The sequence below is a fragment of the Capricornis sumatraensis genome, chromosome 10 (genome assembly GCF_032405125.1).
Source record: "Capricornis sumatraensis isolate serow.1 chromosome 10, serow.2, whole genome shotgun sequence".
NCBI classification, from domain to species: Eukaryota; Metazoa; Chordata; class Mammalia; order Artiodactyla; family Bovidae; genus Capricornis; species Capricornis sumatraensis.
The window spans coordinates 30,891,107-30,914,622 of record NC_091078.1 but is presented as its reverse complement, the minus strand read 5'-3'; the positions used below and the strand labels follow the sequence as shown (position 1 = coordinate 30,914,622).

The 23,516-nt window shown below is 40.6% G+C and overlaps 1 protein-coding gene and 1 non-coding gene across 2 annotated transcripts in view; both read left to right on the top strand.

The window, feature by feature from the left end:
- BICC1 (BicC family RNA binding protein 1) overlaps positions 1-23,516 on the top strand; it is a 349,143-nt gene that overhangs the window by 215,952 nt on the left and 109,675 nt on the right. The gene's annotated exons all lie outside the window — the stretch shown is intronic.
- On the top strand, positions 7,309-7,381 carry TRNAG-CCC (transfer RNA glycine (anticodon CCC)). Its single transcript has one exon. It is a non-coding gene; the product is annotated as a tRNA-Gly (tRNA).

Sequence of the window (23,516 nt, the reverse complement as noted above, 5' to 3'; positions counted from 1 at the left end):
TTTTGTTAACTTTTCTTCTAGAAAATAGCTGTTATGATATACGGAATGGGATTTTTTCTTTTATTGTTATGTGATTCCATACAAGAATTTTTAATGAATGCTCTAGTATTTCTAACCTAAAGCCTTTGAGCCTCACAATCCCTGTATAAGGGTTGGATGACCAACAGTACACAAACTGGAGTTTAGTCCTGTTGTATCAGAATTTCAAGATAATTTCCTTTCCATAAAAGGCTTTGAGTACATCTACCCTGATGATCAGATCACCTGGTCTTAAGGTCTGGGGAGAAATTCCTAGTGGGTGACTTTTTTTCCCTTGATGTTCCCTCTTTGTATTCTCTTGTCCTCCTCTAGGATTTGCCTCTGATGGTGTAAATAGTGATCTTATCTGTCACACCTTTATTGTAAACCCTTAGGCTGAGTTCCAGGTGGGGCCCTGAGTGTGCTGCCCTCTGTCAGCATTTTCTCCTCTCTTCCCGGCTCACACTGGATCCCAGAGCTGGAGAGCAGACTCTGAGAGGGAGTTTCCTGTATGAGACATTTGTCAGGGAATGCCTTTGCCCTTGAGATCAACCCATGTGGCAGGGAGGGGTGGAGAAGAAGGCCTGGCTGTGTGCAGGGAGGAGGGGCTGCTGTGCAGGGCTCACAGCAGGCCCCCACCATCAGTGGAAGCTCTGGAGTCGTGAGGCCCTTCAGAGCTGTCCGCAGCTGAGTCAGAGGGCCAGGCTTCTAGACCATGGGTTGGATAGTCCCTCCATGACACGGGAAGGAGGTGTCACCAGGGAGGGGCATTTTCTTCAGCAGAGGCTAAAGTGGGGACAGAACAGGCTGACCCCTCCCAGGACCTGAGGGGGTGAGTCCTTAGGTCCCAAAGGGAGATCTGCTTGGCTCCCCACCTGGGCTCCTCTCCAGCCCTGTGTGGCTTGTCCCTGAGGCCTCTGGACCTGCTTGTCTGTTGTTGATGCTGAAATTTGGTCTCTGTTCACTGGTACCAAATTGAACCTTGGAGAGTTTTTGATGAAGTAGAAAAGAATAGCTTTATTGCTTTGCCAGGCAGAGGGAGCCACAGAGGGTTAATACCCTCAAAACTGAATGTCCCAACCCAGGTGCATTTGGGAAGGAACTATAAGGAACAGGGTGCATGCAGGGCCTACAGTCCCTAAATCTAGAGATCTTCTGGCATCCGATGGTCTCGTGATCTGTGATTCTCAAGGTTATTGAACTGTGACCTTCTCTCTGGAACATCTTCCATTTGGTGGGGGTTTTAGTTCTGCAGAAGAGCTCGATACTGTTCTGTGTTTCCCTTGAGGGGGAACCAGGACCCTGCCCCAAGGCTACACGTTGTTTCGTAGGGCTCCTCCATTGTCTCTTCATCCCTCTTCTCCCCAGCTAGCAACTGTGTGAGCTTTCCCTTTGGAACTCTGGGAATGGGACACAGAAAGGCTTTTATGCCCAGGAGCCCCTCAGGGTCCTGCCTGCTCAGATTCATTACTTCTCTTACTTGGAAACTTCTTGTTTGCTGTTTTTCCCTACTTTGTCTGCTTGTTTCCTCTTCAAACCTTATTTTACACAAAAGCCACAGCACCCTATATTTCTCTTCCTTTATGGTGCTCATCTCACTGGTCATTGTTTGTTCACTCTTTCTATCTTATCCAACAGGCGCAACTCACTGCATCCCTGAAGGGTGGAATATGGTACATGCCAGGCATTCAACAAATAGGGGTTGACTTGAAGAGTCGGACACGACTGAGCGACTTCACTTTCACTTTTCACTTTCATGCATTGGAGAAGGAAATGGCAACCCACTCCAGTGTTCTTGCCTGGAGAATCCCAGGGATGGCGGAGCCTGGTGGGCTGCTGTCTATGGGGTTGCACAGAGTCGGACACGACTAAAGCGACTTAGCAGCAGCAGTAAAATGAGGGAGAGTGTTAAAATGTTTTAAAAATTATTTTGCTTATCAAATATTTCTTCTTTCATAAATAAATAATATGCAGAATTGTGTGATTATAATTCATACTTGATTTATTCATTACTTTATCGAATGTAGCATCTTCTTTTTTTCTTATGGTCTTATTCTTGTGAAAAATCAAGTACCAAATAATTTATGTGAGTCATCACAGAGGTGAAAACATTGGTCAGTTTGAAGCATTTTGAATGACTAAGAAAACGAAGATCATGGCATCCAGTCCCATCACTTCATGGGAAATAGATGGGGAAACAGTGGACACAGTGTCAGACTTTATTTTGGGGGGCTCCAAAATCACTGCAGATGGTGATTGCAGCCGTGAAATTAAAAGACACTTACTCCTTGGAAGAAAAGTTATGACCAACCTAGATAGCATATTCAAAAGCAGAGACATTACTTTGCCGACTAAGGTCTGTCTAGTCATGGCTATGGTTTTTCCTGTGGTCATGTATGGATGTGAGAGTTGGACTGTGAAGAAGGCTGAGCACCGAAGAATTGGTGCTTTTGAACTGTGGTGTTGGAGAAGACTCTTGAGAGTCCCTTGGACTGCAAGGAGATCAACCAGTCCATTCTGAAGGAGATCAATCCTGGGATTTCTTTGGAAGGAATGATTGTAAAGCTGAAACTCCAGTACTTTGGCCACCTCATGTGAAGAGTTGACTCATTGGGAAAGACTTTGATGCTGGGAGGGGTTGGGGGCAGGAGGAGAAGGGGATGACAGAGTATGAGATGGCTGGATGGCATCACCGACTCGATGGACGTGAGTCTGAGTGAACTCCGGGAGTTGGTGATGGACAGGGAGACCTGGCGTGCTGCGATTCATGGGGTCGCAAAGAGTCGGACACGACTGAGCAACTGAACTGAACTGACTGAAGTATCCATAAAATTTAAGAAAGACTAAAATGCTGTCTTCGAAGTGGATGTATCTGTGATTTATTGCTGCATTTTCCGAAAGTATAAATAAGCAAACAAATTTTATAATTATCTCCATTCCAGGTAAGAAAGACTGGGTGTGAAGATAAATATGTGTTTGCAGAGTAGTTATAATCAAAGGCTGTGTTATGATATAGAAGTCTTGTGTTCATGGAAGACTCGAAATACTCTTTATGATCACCCAGTACTTGACAAAAAAGAAGTGAGCCAAGTAGTTTGAGGAAGCTGTAAGTCTAAATCGTTTGTCATGTTCAGTCAAAATAAGAAATATCAATTTGATTGGAGAAATAAAAATAGAGCTGGATTTACAAAACCTTGGTTTAATTATTTCTAGACTTTATTTCCAGCAGTTCTTACATGAACTGCAAGATTTCTGCCCTGTTTGTTTGATAAACTTTAGCTTAAAAAACTCCTTTGATTTAGACTAGATTTTTCTTAAATTAAGTTTACTGTTCTGTCAAATTAAATAAATATAAATATTTATATATAAAAATAAATAAAATAAAAATAAAAATATATATCATTTTCTAAGGAAATTTTAAAGTTGCTCACTTTATGAGGAAATAAAAATACTTTTGATAACTTCATCTAGCTGTCTGGTGATCAGTATATAAGTCTTAGATGAAAGCCCCCTAATTACAGAAGGGTGCCCCTTTGAAGTGAGCCAGTCCATGGTTATTTCTTCACAGAGAAGTTACCCAGTTGATGCAACTTTTGGTTCTGTGTCATAGCTTATAAAATGTGTGCATGCGCCAGGGAGCCATAGGGTCTGGGTTTGAGTCTTCACTGGATTATAGGTGGATTCCCTTAATCTTTTTGACCAACTTCCTTATCTAAAACATTGGAATAATGACTCTTACTTCATGGAGTAGCAGCAGGAATTCTATGCAGGAGTATGCAGGGACTGCCCCGAGGAGCCAGCATGAAGCCCTCAGCAAATGGTAGAGACTGTTACTGGGACGGATCTCAGTTGTGTCTGACTATCTGAGACCCCATGGACTGTAGCCCTCCAGGCTCCTCTGTCTGTGGGATTTCCCAGGCAAGAATACTGGGGGTGGGTAGCTATTCCCTTCTCCAGGGGATCTTCCTGATCCAGGGATCAAACCTGTGTCTCCTGAATTGCAGATGGATTCTTTACCATCGGAACCACCTGGAAAACCCGTTGTTATGAATAGTGCCTGGAAATGGCATATGTTTTTATTTCCCATTTTCAAAGTTGATTTTTGAAATGAAAGTTTATTTCCCCATTGAATTCTAAAAGTTTTACACATGTATGAAGAAAAGACTGTTACAATTTAGAAATTATATTTTGGAAACTTAGGAGAGCCTTAAAATATTTTGGCTGTTCCCTGAAACTCCTTTGACATTTAAAAATTGTCAAGACACCAGCAGGTATTTCAAAATGAGATCAGGCCTGATTCATTTGGATGAATATGGTGGTTTCTGAATTTATTTGATTATGTCGAGGCTCTTTGTTCCCAGTATTTCCCTTGGATCTTGTATATATGTAATCAAGAAAAAGTATGGAGTGCCTAGGATTTTGGTGGGAAAAATTCATTAGGAATTAATAATTTTAAGATCACTATTTATGTCTTTCACTTTTGCTCTTGAGTTTAAATAGCTTGCCAGGACAGAGTTGAGAACAAAGTGCTATGGGAGTCCACAGAAGGAGTGACTAACTCATTCTGGAAGACCTCATAGAAGAAGTGACATTTGGGTTGGCTTTGAAGGATGAATTGTTTGCCAGATGGAGATTGGGATGGGTGTGGGTGGTTTTCACAGACCAAGGGAGTGATACGTGAAAAGGCACAGCCCTGAAAGCACACGTATTTCATTAACAGTTAAAAAAAAAAAAATTTATCTGCTGGGACCCTAGGACATGACAATATGAAAGCTGCCTCCAAGAGAGGCCAATGGGGAATGGTGTGTCGAGATATTGGAAGAGGATTGGGGCCAGATCCAGAAGGGTGTATATCCTAAGGAATGTATTCTTTACCTGAAGGGCAGTTGCTCACATCTGTATTTTAGAGAGGTTTCTGGGTTGACCCGGGAGGTGAGAGAATAGCTGAGATCTTGGAAGGTGTTGACCGTAGTCTAGATGGGAGATGAGATGTGGTGACAGAGGTTGGAACAAAAGAAGTTAAGAGTGGGATACTTAGGTGATAGAATTGGTTTGCAGAAGGAGAAAGAATTTTAATTAATGTGTATGGAATATGTATGATATTACATGAGCTTTAATCTCATATTGAAACCTTTTTCTTAAAGCACAGACACAGAGGAGTTTTATTCTCTAAGGTATATAGAGTTCCTTTCACAATAGGGAATGTTTTGTTTTTCTGGCCTCTGACTCCTTAAAAGAAAATCCATCCTACTGGCATCTGTGTTGCTGCAAATGGCCTCATCCCGTTCTTTTTCATGACTGAGTAGTATTCCACTGTGTTTATGCACCACGTCTTCTTTACCATTTCTTTGTCGTTGGACCTTTGGGTTGTTGTCCTGTTTTAGCTGTTGTGAATAGTGCCGCTGGGAAGGGGAGGACTGGGAGTTTGGGATTAGCAGACGCAAACTGTCATATATAGATAGGATGGATAAACAACAAGCTCCTACTGTATGGCACAGGGAACTATATCCAGTCCCCTGCGAGTAACCATAATGGGAAAGAGGATGAAAAAAGAATGTCTATATGTGTGTAACGGAGTTACGTCGTTGTACAGAAGTGATTGGCTGTGTTATACTTCAGTCACTTTCATACACACACACATGAAGTGATTGGCTATATTATACTTCAGTCATGTGCACGTGCGTGTGCACACACAGACACACATGTGCGCGCACACACACACAGACACAAACACACACACACACACACACACGAAAACCTGTCCTGTTTAGTCCTACCCTGGGCAGAAACTGCCCTGAGCAGTATTCTGGACCCAAATGAAAGGCTAATGGGGAGAGGGTGGGCACACACCAGGGAGCCCCCAGACACCCTAGGAACTGGTGGGACAGCTAGGAGGGATGCAGTACAGAGCGAAACTCCAAAAGACACCTATGTTTCCACACACACAGCCAAGGAGTCAACCCCATGAAATAGGTTAGTATTTCACAGCTAATTTTTTTTTTTTTAAGAAGAAGAAATGTCAGTGCATTCCTTAAAAGTAAGCCAAGTAAGTTTAGGAAAGAGTAATTAAACCAAATGAAATAGTTTTTGCTGTCATTTTTTAATTTCCCATCACCTTGAATCTGATAGCATGTTTTGTGAATTCCAAGTGAATAATAATAGGATAATAGAAATCTATCTCAAAACCTATTTATTTATTTTTAAAAAATCTTACATGAGTCAGAGTCTCACTGAGAGTTAATAAGATTAAATGTGTTTTCCAAGGGTTTTATAGTTAATAAGAAGCCCTGATATTTAAATCCATGCTGTTTGTTTTACCTGATATTGTTTCCCTATTGAAGTTGTTGAATTTAGGATTTGAGGCTGAGAAGCAAGTCAACGCTGACTCAATGGCTTCTAGTTTGAGTGACCACAGTTACTGGCACTTTTAACTGGAACAGGAAATAGGAGTGAAGGAGTAGTTTTGTTTTTATTTTGTATGTGTGGGAATGGAATGGATCATCATTTAAGCTTTGGACTTGTTACATTTGAAGTAGTTGGTGGTGATGTCTGGTAAGCAGTTGTAATACAAGAAAAATGAAAGACATATTTTTGGACTTGACAGAACTGTAATTTTTTCTGTTATTAAATGAGCCATTAAAGTTTGGATATTCAATTTTATTGTAGCCTTAAATAAAAGTTTCAAAGTTAATGTTCCAAGTGGCCAAGGTAGTCACTTTGAAAACTTTTATTTTTTTTCTTTCTAGATCCAATATTACTTCATGCCCAAGTATCATACTTCATTTTGTGTATATGCATTTTGTCAGAAAGGTGTCTGGAAAAAAATTTAGGAGAAAAATATCTTTAATCATTATCTTTAGAGAGAATTGTGGTATATCTAGCTACTATGGAGTGTTTTAAGGATTTTCTGACACCAGTGAGTGTTACCACATGAATAAATTATATCTCAGTGGTGTTTTCAAGAGTTGTTCATCTCTGCCATGAGGTTACCCGTATGATTTTTTTTTTTTAATTTCTGTCTCATACAACTCTGGCATGACCTGCTCAAAGGTATTAGTAGATGCTGGTTGGTATCAATATTCCTTAATTTTCTATGGTCCCTTCTACTGTTGTTGTCCAAGTAACTGAAGAACTAGCTATTAGATCACAAAATATAACCCCCTTCCTAAATGGTCAGTGTCAGGGAGAAGTGAAGTAGACCCCTGAACACTCTGGAAGGCAAAAAGTTAATATCAAATAGGCAATACAAATAAGATAGTTACATCAATTCAGAAGGCACTTTTGGTGATTTTCCTGGTGGTCCAGTGGTTACGATTCTGCACTCCCAATGCAGGGGGCCTAGGTTCAATCCCTGGGCAGGGAACTAGACCCCACATGCCACAACTAAGAGTTCAGATGCCGAAACTAGAAAAGAAAGAAAAAAAAAAAGACCCCACATGCCGCAGCTAAGAGTTCAGATGCCGAAACTAGAAAAGCAAAAAAAAAGACCCCACATGCTGCAGCTAAAGATCCTGCATGATCCAACAAAGATTTAGATCCTGCGTGCTACAGGTAATACCCAGTGCCACCAAATAAATAAACAGATATTGGAAAACACAGGTGCTTTTGCTGGGTGGGGATTGGTCATGGTTTTTCTTTAGTTTTGAGTGGAGTGCTTTACGGTATTGTGCTGGTTTCTGCCATACATCGACATGAGTCAGCCACAGCCGTATGTCCCCTCCCTCTTGAATCTCCCACCGCATCCCAGCACTCTAGGCTGTCAAAGAGCACGCGGGTGCCTTCCCTGTGTCGCACAGCAAACTCCCACTGGGAATCTGTTTTACACATGACAGTGTATGTTTTCATGCTACTCTCTTAATTCGTCTCACCCTCTCCTTCTCTTGCTGTGTTCACAGTCTGTTCTCTATGTCTGGGACTCCCTTCCTGCCCAGAAAACAGGCCTATCAGTACCATTCTTCTAGATTCTGTACACAAGCATTGATATACAATATTTGTCTTTCTCTTTCTGACTTAGTTCACTCTGTACAATAGGCTCTAGGTTCATCTACCTCAAATGTGTTCTCTTTTATAGCTGTAATATTCCACTGTACATAGGTACCACAATCTCTGTATCCATTCATTTGTCGTGGACATCTAGGTTGCTTCCATGTCCTAGCTATTGTAAATAGTGCTTCAGTGAACATGGATTACATGTGTCTCTTTCAGCTACGGTTTTCTCAGGGTATATGCCCAGTAGTGGGATTGTTTAATCATATGGTAGTTTTATTCCTAGTTTTTAAAGAAATCTCCATACTGTTCTCTGTAGTGGCTTATCAGTTTATATTCCTACTAGCAGTGCAGAGGGTTCCCTTTTCTCCACATTCTCTCCAACATTTTTGTAGACTTTTAAATGATGGTCATTCTTGGTATGAGGTGATAGCTCATTGTAGTTGTGATTTGCCTTTCTCTAATAATGAGTGATGTTGAACACCTTGTCATGTGTTTTTGACCATCCGTATGTCTTCTTTGAAGAAATGTCTGTTTAGGTCTTCTGCCCATTTTTTGGTTTGGGTTGTTTGCTTTTCTGGTATTGAGCTGCATGAGCTGTCCGTATATTTTGGAGATCAATCCTCTGTCAGTTGTTTTGTTTGCAATTATTTTCTCCCATTTTGAGGGTTGTCTTTTAATCTTGTTTATTGTTTCCTTTGGTGTGCGAAAACTTTCAAGTTTAATGAAGTCCCATTTGTTAATTTTTTTTCCCCATTACTGTAGGAGGTGGGTCAAAGAGGATCTTGCTGTGATGTATGTCAGAGTGTACTGCCTATGTTTTCCTCTAAGAGCTTTATCATTTCTGGCCTTACATTTATATCTTTAATCCATTTTGAGTTTTTTTTTTTGGGTATGGTGTTAAAAGGTGTTCTAGTTTCATTCTTTTACACGTAGCTGTCCAGTTTTCCCAGCACTACTTATTGAAGAGGCTGTCCTTTCTCTATTGTATATTCTTCCCTCCTTTGTAGCGATACAGTGCCCATAGGTGCATGGGTTTATCTCTGGGCTTTCAGCTTATTCCATTGTTCTGTATTTCTGTTTTTGTGCCAGTGTCATGCTGTCTTAATGACTGTAGCTTTGTAGTATAGTCAGAAGTCAGGAAGATTGATCCATCTAGCTCCATTCTTCTTTCTCAAAATTGCTTTGGCTATTTGAGGTCTTTTTTCCATACAAATTGTGATTTTTTTTTTGGTTATAGTTCTTTGAAAACTAGCATTGGTAGTTTGATAGGGATTGCATTGAATCTGTAGATTACTTTGAATTAATCTACATTGAATTTGTAGATTACATTTTCACAATATTCTTCCAATCCAGGAACATGATATATCTCTCCATCTGTTTGTGTCATCTTTGATTTCTTTCATCAGTGTCTTTATAATTTTCTTCATACAGGGCTTTTGTCCCTTTAGGTAGTTTTATCCCTAGGTATTTTTTTATTTTTTTGTTGCAATGGTGAATTGGATTTTTCCTTAACTTTCTAAATTTTAATCATTAATGTATAGAAATGTAAGGGATTTCTGTGTGTTAGTCGTGGTTTTATAGATCATTTTACTCCCTGTAGGACGAAGGCTCAGAGAGTGTTCAGGTGGTGGGTGTAGTGAGGGAAGGTCAGAAGGACACGCAGCATGTGTATGGAATGACAAACAGGCAGATTTGGCTGGAATGCAGAGTTCATGGAATAGTGTAGTTAGAGACAGGCTCAAATAAGGTTGCTTGGAATCACACTGAGGAGGACTTAATAATATCTGATTTCTTAAGAAAACACAGTCTCCCAGTCTCTTAGTAGGAGCCTGGCTATGATGCTTCTGTGGGCTGGAGTTTGACTATCAGGCCAGCTGATAGCATGGCGCACACAGGCTTCCAACTAATTGAAAATCAAGGCCTCTCCCCTTTTCCCCACTTGCATTTTCATTTCTCTGATGCCTTTTGATTTTGGGCAAAATTATCTGTTATTTTGATGATGATTTGTGGGTGAGCTTTAAGGAAAAGATGAAGTTAGATGGATTTCTTTTAAAATACCAACAGAAATAAAAAAGGAGACAGCATCAGTGAAAATACATGCCAGACTTCTCAGCTGTGGTCTTATCATGTTAGCTTTTTTTTTTTTTTTATTAAATTTTAAAATCTTTAATTCTTACATGTGTTCCCAAACATGAAACCCCCTCCCACCTCCCTCCCCATAACATCTCTGTGGGTGATCCCCATGCACCAGCCCCAAGCATGCTGTATCCTGCGTCAGACATAGACTGGCGATTCAATTCTTACATGTTAGCTTTAGTGCAGGCTCACAATGTGTGTGTGTGTGTGTGTGTGTGTGTGTGTGTGTGTGTGTGTGTGTACTTTAGTTGCCATGACAACCTGCTAGGCAGCAGTATTCCCCCATTTGGTATGTTCTACCATCAAAATTTGTCATGGAAAGGAAATTTAAGACTTTTCAAAGAGTGAAGTCAGTACTTTTTTTTTTTTAAGCAGATGGATTGTACATTTTTTAAAAAAAAGACGGTCGCTACAGTTTTGATTTCCAAGTTGTAAGTAAAGCCAGACCTGAAGGCAATGTTCCAGGGGGTTTGAAATTCTGGCATTTAAATGGTTTCTCCTAGATGGTCCCCATGACAACAAAACTCCATGCAGGTATTGAGTATCATCTTTGCTATAAAATATTCATACCATAAAAATGCCTTTGATTCTCAATGCTGCCTAATAAACTAAGGCAGGAGAATTTAGCTAGTTCAAGGTGTTATATGGGCAAATATTTCAAAATCTTTTTTGTTAAGAGCTTAATAAAATTATAATTATAAGCAATCTGTTAAAAAATTGAATGATGTTAAATTTATGTTTTGTCCACTTAAAAACAAGTAAATACTATTTCAGTTGCCAGTTGGGAAAAATACTGTTTTATGATTGAAAATTTTAAATTTCTTAAGCATAGAAAATGAATGTTTTAATAATGGTGATTTTATAGTATAATAAATAGTCTCACAGTGTTCTGGCATATACCTTCTCCCCCTAATTTTTCTGCCAAAGATAAATTTCATTTTCAAGTTAATACCTGATGAAGCTATATATTTATTAAAAGATGTAATTGAATACTAGTTTTAATGTTTATATCAGTAGCCATTGTGTGCTTTTTGAAGCTTTGTGAAGGGTTTTAAACTGTTACTCAGGTATAATGAATGAAGTGCCATTTTTAGGGAATAAGTTGCTTATTCGTTTACCAGTATCACTTGCATTTTAAAAGGATCACTTTTTTCTAAAAGTGACAGTATTCTTCCTATATTTGTTTATTGTTAAACATTCTATTTTATTTATTGACCATTGAGGGGAAAACAATGAAATCTTTAGTTCGCATCTGTATCCTTATCTCGGGTAAGAAGGCCTGCTTTGTCAAATCCAGATGTCTCTGCCTGGTGCTCATTACAGTGTCCCCTTCTGGACCACAGTTCCCGGAGAAGGGTGTAGGGAATCATGGCAAAGACGCTGGGAGCTGGAGGAACCTTGAAGGGGAACAGGGGTAACTTCCTAAGAACTGAACCGTGGGAAGGAAGTTCATTATAGCAGATGGAGGGAATGGATGGTCTGGAATAAATGAGACAGCTGGACTCATCTTGAGAGATCTTATAAGGGTGTTCTTGTTTGGTCTCTTTCCACAGATTCAGTCAGGCCTTAAATTAGATTTTCTCTTGTCTCCTGTTATGACCTATTCTAATATATCCACATTCCTGATTGTTGTAACAACCCACTTCATTTCCTTTGATGACCACATTGATGACTCTAGTCTTCAGTGACTCTTCATCATAAAACTTTAAATTTTAGCCACAGGGATGTACTTGTCCGGGAGGTGTTCTCTGCACCATCTTATCTTTCACAGCGTTAACTATTGGCTGGCAGTGTGGTTGCTAGAGCCTGATTACCTAGGCTGGAATTCTGGCCCTGCTCTGTGACCCTGGGAAGGTCATTAACTTCTGGTCTCAGCATCTTCCTCTGTGAAATGGGAACAATAATGGTACCTGATTCATACAATTATGTAAGAATTGATATATTAGGGACATCCCTGGTGATCCAGTGGTTAAGATTCCACTCTTCTTCTGCAGGGGATGCGAGTTCGATCCCTGGTTGGGGAACTAAGATCCGATATGCTCCAATGTATGGCCAAAAAAAAAAAAGAAAAGAATTGCTATATCATAATTGTCTAATACGTTAGTTTTCTACTGCTGCTGTATCATGTCACCACAAACCAAGTGGCTTAAAACAACACAAATTTTGTCATCTTATGGTTTTATAGGTCACATTTCCCTCATGGGCCTCACTGGGCTAAAATCAAGGTGTTGGCAGGACTGCATTCCCTAGTGGAGTCTTTAGAGGAGAATTCATTTTCTTGCCTTTTCTGGTTCCAAAAGGCCACCTATATTTCTTGACTCATAATACCACTCATCCACCCTTAAAGCCTTTTTTTCCCCTATAGTCAACATCTCCCTCTGACTCTCCCCTCTGCTTCCCTCTAAAGGACCTGTGGTTATATTGAGGCCATTTAGATAATCCAAGATAATCTCCTTATTTACAAAAATATTTTAATTGTTTATTTAATTAGCTGCTCCGGGTCTTAATTACAGCCTGTGAGATCTTTAGTTGCAGAATGTGAACTCTCAGTTGCAGCAGGTAAGATCTACTTCCCTGACCAGGGACCAAACCCGGGCCCCCTGCTTTGGGAGTGCAGAGTTGTAGGCATTGGACCACTAGGGAAGTCCTGGTCTCCCTGTTTGTAAAATCCAGCTAATAATAACCATGATTCCATCTGCAGCCTTAAGTCTCCTTTGCCATGTAACCTAATGTCTTCACAAGATCCAGGGAGTTAGGAGATGGAAGGAAACCTCTAGTATGGAGTGGATGACAATTCTGTCCCTTTTCACCCCATGATATCCTAGTGTTTGAGTAGAAGTTTATATTTTTCCACAATTCTTTTCTATTTTGGGGCAGGTATGTTACCCCAGGCAGAAGAGAGGGGCCAAAGAAAGAGAAAAGTGGGAAGGATTATGTGGCAATGCTATTTTTTTCTTTTGCATCTACATGGACTAGAGCTAATTCCTTTGTCATATGTTTATAACTATCCAAATTGACCTTCCCCTTTGGTTAGTGCCTCTGAAAGGTTTGCTGACAGTGGTGAAGAAGGCAACATTTAATTCATTTATCCATGAGCGGTTGTTTTCCTACTGACACTTATTCTTTTTTTTGCTTATATCCATAAAATGTGACCTAATTACATCAAATATTATGATTTAGCGTGGGCAGAGACTCAAAACAATGAAATAAAACGGGTCAACATTTGTGAGGTGGCTCACAGTTTATAAATGTTTTCTTAAAAATTATTTTATGAGCCCTGTCAGCATTTTGAGAACTAAGACAGCTCAAATCTTTTAGATAACAAAGTCATCCCTAGAGATCTGCCTTCCAAAGAGGACAGGGTAAGAAAAGCACCTACCTTCTTCCTTTTTAAAGGTTTTATTGGAGTATAGAGTTTTGTAGTGTTGTGTTAGTGTCTGCCCTACAGCAGAGTGAATAAGCTATGTGTATACATATGTCCGCTCTTTTATTTTGGATTTCCTTCCCATTTAGGTCACCACAGAGCATGGAGTAGAGTTCCCTGGGTTATACAGTGGGTTCTCATTAGTTATTAATTTTATACATAGTAACAATAGTGTATCTGTGTCAATCCCAATCCTGTCTTCTTCCTTGATTAAAATTTGGAGGTAGGATTAGTGTGAAGAGGGAAAGATGAATGAGTAGGTTAGTTCCCATTTCTATAGCCCGCGAAACCGGGAGGAGACACTGTCTGTACCTGTGTTTCTATGTCAGTCTGGTTCTCTTTGATTCTTGATATAACTCAGTTTGCAAGGGAGGGATGCGAGAGAGAGGCATTCTTTTCCTTTCTTAAACCAGGCCAGGGATATATTAAGCCATTGTTTTCTAGTACCGTGTACACTGACCAGCACACTCAGTGATTATATTTCATAAAAAGGGGGTGGAGGGGAAAGTGTGTTCACAGAACTCACCAAAGGAAAAAAGTCAGCTGATAGGTCAACAACAGCGAAATAATTCATTCTCTCTTCGAAAAGTGAATGCCAATAACAATAGCCATGATTCTGGCAACAAAATAATGCTTCAGAGGGTGACTTTCAGCTCTTGGCTCTCTCCTTTCCCTGCATGTCCAAAGGACATTTTCCCCAGCAACAGAACCAAGTGATTTATCCTTGCTCATGTCAGCTGCTGAGGTTTGCAGGACCACACAGTATGGCTGGTGGGCCAGGTCTGTCTTCTTTTGGCTGTAATTACAAAGGAAGCACGCTTTATTTTTTTAAAGAGAAATACAAAGTGATATATTTCTTATTAAAGCTTTTTGGGATGCTGTGGAGATTAACCTTATAGCTTTGGGGTGCCAGAGTAAATTGTATTTAATAAAGTAATGCTCATTTTCCTACTTCATTGCCCCCAAAACTTACAAGGTCAGTGAAGTGAAGGAAGCAGGCTTTCTTTAATGTCCATCTTGGTTATACCTCTGTTTTAAAAATGTTAAAAGATACTGGAATGAACTTTATATTAACTGGCCTCTAAGTAAATAAATAACTGACGTTAAGTCTCTACAACTTATCCTAATTTTCTTAAGAGGATATAGATTTTACGTAATAAGCATTAATGTGCTCTTTTTAAAAATAGGTATTAGAGAGCTGCTTATAGCCTTTGGGACTTCCCTGATAGTTCCCACGGTAAAGCGTCTACCTGCAATGTGGGAGACACGGGTTTGATTCCTGGGTCAGGAAGATCCCCTGGAGAAGGAAATGGCAATCCGCTCCAGCTCTCTTGCCTGGAAAATCCCATGGACAGAGGAGCCTGATAGGCTGCAGTCCATGGGGTCGCAAAGAGTCGGACACAACTGAGCAACTTCACTTCACTTCACTATAGCCTTTTATTTGTCTCTGTTAACTTAGTCTTTAAAATGTAACAGTAATAATAGTTGTTAGTTCTGTTGCTTTGATCAGCGATCAGCAAACCACATAGCACAGACCACATCTGCCCTGCCTGTGCCTGCTTTTGTCAAGAAAGTTTTATTGGGATGCAGGCACATCCATCATTTACAAATTGTCTGTGGTTACTTCCCTGCTTCAGAGACATTGCTGCTGCTGCTGCTGCTAAGTCTCTTCAGTCGTGTCTGACTCTGTGCGACCCTATAGATGGAAGCCCACCAGGCTCCTCTGTCCCTGGGATTCTCCAGGCAAAAATACTGGAGTGGGTTGCCATTTCCTTCTCCAATGCATGCATGCATGCTAAGTTGCTTCAGTCGTGTCCGACTCTGAGAGGCATAGCTGAGTAGTTGAAATAAAGACGTTATGCCCTGCAAAGCTAAGATGTTTACTGTCTTGCCCTTTACAGAAAAAAATAGTGTCAACTGTTAGGTATGGTACATTATACCTTCTAGGTGATGTGGGTTCAAGAATCATCGAAGGCCGAGTCTCTAATAACTTAAATGTAGTTGGAGAAACAAGATCCCCAAATTTAAGTGATAGTACAAGTCAAATTGAAGTTCATTTATTTGTTGATTCAAATTGAGTGCTTTTTGAGTGCCGCCTCAGAGCTGGGCATTGTTCTAAAGTAAAAGAAATAGAAGTAATCAAAGAAGACAAAACACCCTCGTGGGTCTTGCAGCCTAGTAGAGCAGGCAGATAATAAACAGACAAACATCTCCTCTAATGCCTGGTATGTACTATATTTTTATGCATATTGTGGGCACAGTAATGGTGTTGTTTGTCATTAGCAATAAATTGGTTAATTTTCCAAAATATCTGAATCTCCGATGAGGTTTAGATTTTTAGAAAAAGGGAGGGGATAGAGAATGAAATATTTCAAACCAATAATTCTTTCTCTGAGCTTTTTATACATGGTTGAAAATTGCACAAGGATATAACATGGCAAATAAAATATACACGTTTTGGTATGGTAGAAGAAAATTTGATTAGACAACAGGCAACCTGTGTTTTAGTCCCTGTTTAGAAGATCATGGCATCTGGTTCCATCACTTCATGGGAAATCGATGGGTAAAGAGTGGAAACAGTGTCAGCCTTTATTTTTGGGGGCTCCAAAATCACTGCAGATGGTGACTGCAGCCATGAAATTAAAAGACACTTACTCCTTGGAAGAAAAGTTATGACCAACCTAGATAGCATATTCAAAAGCAGAGACATTACTTTGCCCACTAAGGTCCGTCTAGTCAAGGCTATGCTTTTTCCTGTGGTCATGTGTGGATGTGAGAGTTGGACTGTGAAGAAAGCTGAGCACTGAAGAGTTGATGCTTTTGAACTGTGGTGTTGGAGAAGACTCTTGAGAGTCCCTTGGATTGCAAGGAGATCCGACCAGTCCATTCTGAAGGAGATCAGCCCTGGGATTTCTTTGGAGGGAATGATGCTAAAGCTGAAACTCTAGTACTTTGGCCACCTCATGCAAAGAGTTGACTCATTGGAAAAGACTCTGATGCTGGGAGGGATTGGGGGCAGGAGGAGAAGGGGACGGCCGAGGATGAGATGGCTGGATGGCATCACAGACTCTATGGACGCGAGTCTGAGTGAACTCCGGGAGTTGATGATGGACAGAGAGGCCTGGCGTGCTGCGATTCATGGGGTTGCAAAGAGTCGGACACGACTGAGCGACTCAACTGAACTGAGTCTCTTTTGGGCTTCCCAGGTGGCTCAGTACATACAAAGTCTGCCTGCAGCGTGGGAGACCTGGGTTCAATCCCTGGGTCAGGAAGATAGCCTGGAGAAAGAAATGGCAACGCACTCCAGTATTCTTGCCTGGAGAATTCCATGGACAGAGGCGCCTGGTGGCTACAGTCCATGGGGTCACAAAGAGTCAGCCCTAACACTTTTACTTTCTCATCTCTTTTTGGCTGAATGGCCTTTAAAACATGTAGTGGATTGTACTCTGTCAATGCTTCACAAAGTTAAGTATCAGAATTATCTGGAGGGTTTGTTAAAGCACAGATTGCTGTCTCATCTCCTGAGTTTCTGATTCAGTGGGTCTGGGGTGGGGCCTGAGAATTTCCGTTTCTCTCAAGGTTCCAGGTGAGGCCAGCTCTGCTGTTGGCCTGGGAACTACATCGAGAGAACCACCACCCTCCATGATCATGGGAGTCCTTCCAGTTCCTCCAGTATTTTTAAATTCCCTAAAAAAGCTTTATAGCTCTTTTGACCAAGGAAACTACTCAATATTCAGGACTGTTTTCTGAAGAATAACTTTCAAAGAAGTGAGAATTCTAAGACACTTTCTTACAGTCCCCTAGATTTGTGTTCATTAATAAATTTTACATTATTTCTTTGGGAAAATTGATGAACACTCAGTTCTAAGGGTGGAGGCCATGCCTGTTCCTGATTTTCTCTTTGTATTCCAAGTCCACAGTGTGTGGTATGTACCCAGTACTAATATGTTTAATTGACGTAAGCTTAGGAAAGGACAGAATATCTCTTAAGGTCATCTTCCTGAGTTGCTGCTGGTTTTCTGTAAAACTCCATTTAGAATTAAGGAGAATTAATTCCATTGGATGTCAAAACTCTAAACTGTTCATAGCATGTATTCTGTCTGCAAACTGTACTGTTATTTCTAATAGAAATTCCCTAAAAACCTTCATTGATATTGTCTGTCTCATCTCTTGAGTATGAATATACACATAAAACAGGAAAATATAAAAACCATAATAAACAAAAGTTCACCACATTTTCTGTTACCTATAATAAAACTTACTTAATTTAAGACATTTTGTTTTAAGATTTGGCTTTTGCAGAGCATCCCCCAAAGCTGTAATGTGAGTAGTGTTTTTTTTTTGTTTGTTTTAAAGGGTGTATTCATTTCAGCTTGTGTTTAGAAAATACCTACTATGTGTCTACAAAGGTAAAATTTCTACCTTAAGGCACCTTTCAGACCTTTCGTTGGATAAGGCAGAGATTGCAAATTTGAATTCTAAGGTGCTAGGCACATAATACTCAAAAGTTTGGGGTTTTGTGAGTTTTTTTTTTAATGTTCACGCAAGTGGAAAGTAAACAAAACTAAACCATGAACTAGACAAAGCCTAGTTCACCAGCTGAGTTCCAGTGAGAGGGACGATCCCCTGGAGGAGGGCATGGCAACCCCTCCAGTATTGTTGCCTGGAGACTCCCATGAGCAGAGGAGCCTGGCAGGCTATAGTCCATGGGGCCACAAAAGAATCAGACATAACTGAGTGTGCGCGCGCGCGCGCGCGCGCACACACACACACACACACACACACACACACACACACACACACAGTGCATGAGAAAATAGCGAACATGAGGGAATCCTTTGGGAAGCAGATGAAGCAGGTGTTCAGTACATCATGAACAGTTCATTCCTAACTAGCAAGACAGTAAGAATAGTAGCTACTGACAGAGAAGCTGGGGAATGTATTTAAGATTCTATTGTGTGCAGCCCTGATGGCCAGTGGGAAAGCTTTATACTATGTGTTAGACAACTTGAATCACTAGTCACGGACAAGTACTGCTTATCTGAATTATATTTGTGTCCTGCGTTACTGACTGTGGGTAATCTCATTGAATGTTAGAAACATATCCAGCATGCAGGAAGAAAAAACACTACTATTTAAATCGGGACACATACTTTCTTGTCATTTGGAATTATTATTTTAAACTTATATTGCTCTTTTAGAAGTGTTTTGTCACAGGACATATGAAAATATGGACCTTTGTGTCTCAGTTTGCACAATGGAATTATACCGACCATGATCACTACAGGACCAAGAGCCATTATAGCCTGTCATTTAAAAAATATTTTATTGAAATATAGTTGATTTACAATGTTGTCTTAATTTGTACTGTACAACAAAGTGGTTCGGTTATATATATATATTCTTTTTCATATTCTTTTACATTATGGTTTATCACAAGACATTGAACATAGTTTGCTGTACTATACAGTAAGACCTTGTTGTTTTTTGTTGAAGGTGAACGTGTTAGTTGCTCAGTCGTGTCTGACTCTTGTGACCCCATGGACTGTAGCCCCCCAGGCTTCCCTGTCCATGGATTTCTCCAGGCAAGAATACCAGAGAGGGTTGCCATTCTCTTCTCCAGGGGATCTTCCCAACCCAAGGATCAAACCCAGGTCTCCTGCATTGCAGGCAGATTCTTTACTATCTGAGCCACCAGGGAGCCCTGTTATTCATCCATAATATATATAATAGTTCAGCTTGCATTTGCTGATCCCAAACTCCCAGTCCTTCCCCCTCCCTCCTTCTCCCCTTTGTCAGGCATGGGTCTGTTCTCTGCGTCTGTGAGTCTGTTTCTGTTTCATAGATACGTTCATGTGTGCTGTATTTTAGATTCCACATATAAGTGGTATTTTTCTCTAACTTACTTTGCTTAGTATGGTGATCTCTAGGTCCATCCATGTTACTGCATATGGCACTGTTTCATTCTTTTTTATGGTTAATATTTTGCCGTGTCTGTATATACCATTGGAGAAGGCAATGGCACCCCAGTCCAGTACTCTTGCCTGGAAAATCCCATGGACAGAGGAGCCTGGTAGGCTGCAGTCCATGGGGTCTCATATTTTCTGTTTCCATTCATTTGTTAATGGACATTTAGGTTGTTTTCCCTGTCTTGGATATTGTAAAGAGTGTAGGGGAGCATGTATCCTTTCAAATTCTACTTTCATCCAGATATATGACCAGAAGTGGGCTTGTGGGATCATCACGGCAACTCTTATTTTTAGTTTTTTGAGGAATCTCCATATTGTTTTCCATAGTGACTGCTCCAGGTTACATTCCCACCAACAGTGTGAGAGGGTTCCATTTTGTCCATGCCCTCTTCAGGATTTATTGGGTGGTACTTCATTGTAGTTTTTCAGTCAGTTCAGTTCAGTTGCTCAGTCATGTCCGATTCTTTGTGACCCCATGGACTGCAGCACCCCAGACTTCTCTGTCCATAACCAACTTCCAGAGCTTGTGCAAACTCATGTCCATTGAGTCAGTGATGCCATCCAACCAGCTTATCCTCTGTCGTCCCTTCTCCTCCTGCCTTCAATCTTTCCCAGCATCAGGGTCTTTTCCAATGAGTCAGCTCTTCACATCCGGTGGCCAGAGTATTAGAGTTTCAGCTTTAGCATCAGTCCTTCCAATGAATATTCAGGACTCATTTCCTTTAGGATGGACCGATTGGATCTCCTTGCAGTCCAAGGGACTCTCAAGAGTCTTCTCCGATACCGCAGTTCAAAAGCATCAGTTCTTCGACACTCAACTTTATGGTCCAACTCTCACATCCATACATGACTACTGGAAAAACCATAGCTTTGACTAGACAGACCTTTGTTGGCAAAGTAATGTCTCTGCTTTTTAATATGCTGTCTAGATTGGTCATAGCTTTTCTCCCAAGGAGTAAGCATCTTTTAATTTTATGGCTGCAGTCACCATCTGCAGTGATTTTGGAGCCCCCACAAAATAAAGTTTCTCACAGTTTCCCTTGTTTCCCCATCTATCTGCCATGAAATGATGGGACCGGATGCCACGATCTTAGTTTTCTGAATGTTGAGCTTTAAGCCAGCTTTTTCACTTTGCTCTTTCACTTTCATCAGGAGGTTCTTTAGTTCTTCACTTTCTGCCATAAGGGTGGTGTCATCTGCATATCTGAGGTTATTAATATTTCTCCCGTAAATCTTGACTCGAGCTTGTGCTTCCAGCCTGGCATTTCACATGATGTACTCTGCATATAAGTTAAAGAAGCACGGTGACAATATATAATCTTGACATACACCTTTCCCGATTTGAAACCAGTCTGTTTTTCCTGTCCGGTTCTAACTGTTGCTTCTTGACCTGCATACAGATTTCTCAGGAGGCAGGTAAGGTGGTGTGGTATTCCCATCTCTTTAAGAATTGTCAACAGTCTGTTATGATCCACACAGTCAAAGGCTTTGGCATAGTACATAAAGCAGAGGTAGATGTTTTTCTGAAATTCTCTTGCTTTTTCGATGATCCAGCGGATGTTGGCGATTTGATCTCTGCTTCCTTTGCCTTTTCTAAATCCAGTTTGAACATTTGGAAGTTCATGGTTCATGTACTGTTCAAGCCTGGCTTGGAGAATTTTAGACATTACTTTGCTAGCGTGTGAGATGAGTGCAAATTGCATGGTAATTTCAACATTCTTTGGTATTACCTTTCTTTGGGATTGGAATGAAAACTGACCTTTTGCAGTCTTGTGGCCACTGCTGCGTTTCCCACATTTCCTGGCATATTGAGTGCAGCACTTTTACAGCATCATCTTTTAGGATTTGAAATAGCTCAACTGGAATTCCGTTCCTACACTACTTCACCACCACTTCAGTGTTCTTGCCTTGAGAACCCCATGAACAGTATGAAAAGACAAAAAGGTATGACACTGAAGTACGAACTCCGCAGGTTGGTAGCTGCCCAGCATGCTAATGGAGAAGTATGGAGAAATAACTTTGGAAAGAATGAAGAGACAGAGGCAAAGCAAAAGCAATGCCCAGTTGATGTGGCTGGTGATGGAAGTAAAGTCTGATACTGTAAAGAACAATATTGCATTGGAACCTGGAATATTAGGTCCATGAATCAAGGTTAATTGGACGCGCTCAAAAGGAGTTGCAAGAGTAAACATTGGCATTTTAGGAATCAGTGAACTAAAATGGACTGGAGTGGGTGAATTTAACTCAGATGACCATTATATCTACTACCGTGGGCAAGGATCCCTTAGAAGAAATGGAGTAGCCCTCATCATTAACAAATTAGTCCGAAATGCAGTACTTGTGTGCAGGCTCAAAAATGACAGAATGATCTCAGTTCGTTTCCAAGGCAAACCATTCAGTATCACAGTAATCCAAGTCTATGCCCCAACCAGTAATGCTGAAGAAGCTGAAGTGGAACAGTTCTATGAAGACCTACAAGACCTTCTAGAACTAACACCCAAAAAAGATGTCATTTTCATTATCAGTTCAGTTCAGTCGCTCAGTCGTGTCCAACTCTTTGCGACCCCATGAATCGCAGCACGCCAGGCCTCCCTGTCCATCACCATCTCCCGGAGTTCACTCAGACTCACGTCCATCGAGTCAGTAATGCCATCCAGCCATCTTATCCTCTGTCATCCCCTTCTCCTCCTGCCCCCAATCTCTCCCAGCATCAGAGTCTCACCTCAATTCTTCGCATGAGGTGTCCAAAGTACTGGAGCTTCAGCTTTAGCATCATTCCTTCCAAAGAAATCCCAGGGTTGATCTCCTTCAGAATGGACTGGTTGGATCTCCTTGCAGTCCAAGGGACTCTCAAGAGTCTTCTCCAACACCACAGTTCAAACGCATCAATTCTTCAGCGCTCAGCCTTCTCCACAGTCCAACTCTCACATCCATACATGACCACAGGAAAAACCATAGCCTTGACTAGACGGACCTTAGTCGGCAAAGTAATGTCTCTGCTTTTGAATATACTATCTAGGTTGGTCATAACTTTTCTTCCAAGGAGTAAGCGTCTTTTAATTTCATGGCTGCAATCACCATCTGCAGTGATTTTGGAGCCCCCGAAAATAAAGTCTGACTTTATTTTCTGACACAGTCTGACTGTGTCCACTTTTTCCCCATCTATTTCCCATGAAGTGATGGGACCAGATGCCATGATCTTCGTTTTCTGAATTTTGAGCTTTAAGCCAACTTTTTCACTCTCCTCTTTCACTTTCATCAAGAGGCTTTTTAGTTCCTCTTCACTTTCTGCCTTAAGGGTGGTGTCATCTGCATATCTGAGGTTATTGATATTTCTCCTGGCAATCTTTTCATTATAGGGGACTGCAAAAGTTGGAAGTCAAGAGATACCTGGAATAAGAGGCAAATTTGGCTTTGGAGTACAAAATGAAGCAGGGCAAAGGCTCACAGAGTTTTGCCAAGAGAACGCACTGGTCATAGCAAACACCCTCTTCCAACAACACAAGAGAAGACTGTACCCATGGACATCACCAGACGGTCATACAAAAATCAGATTGATTATATTGTAGTTTTGAGCGTTCTCAATTTTTAGATGCATCACCACTTCATTGGTGTTGAAATGTACATCTTATAATCAGTGAAATACAATAAATGAAAAGTTCTTTGTGCTGGATATTATGTTTCTATGCATAAAGTAAATTGAGTAGACAATTTTTGAAATGAAATGGCTAGATCATAACTACCATTACCATCCAAGTGTTATCCCTTCCCAGTGAAAAGTTTTGTTTTTTTTTTTTTTAAGAAAAAAAATAACTTCTAGAAATCTGAAGGGCACCTGCTTTTTAATTGGAATCAATCTTTACTCTTTTGAAGCCACAAATACTTTCTTACATGAAGGGTTCTCACTGAATACTGCTGATTCCTATTTCATGTTTGTCCTCTTCTTCAGAAAAGTATTTTGTTTCTGCAATTTTTCTCTG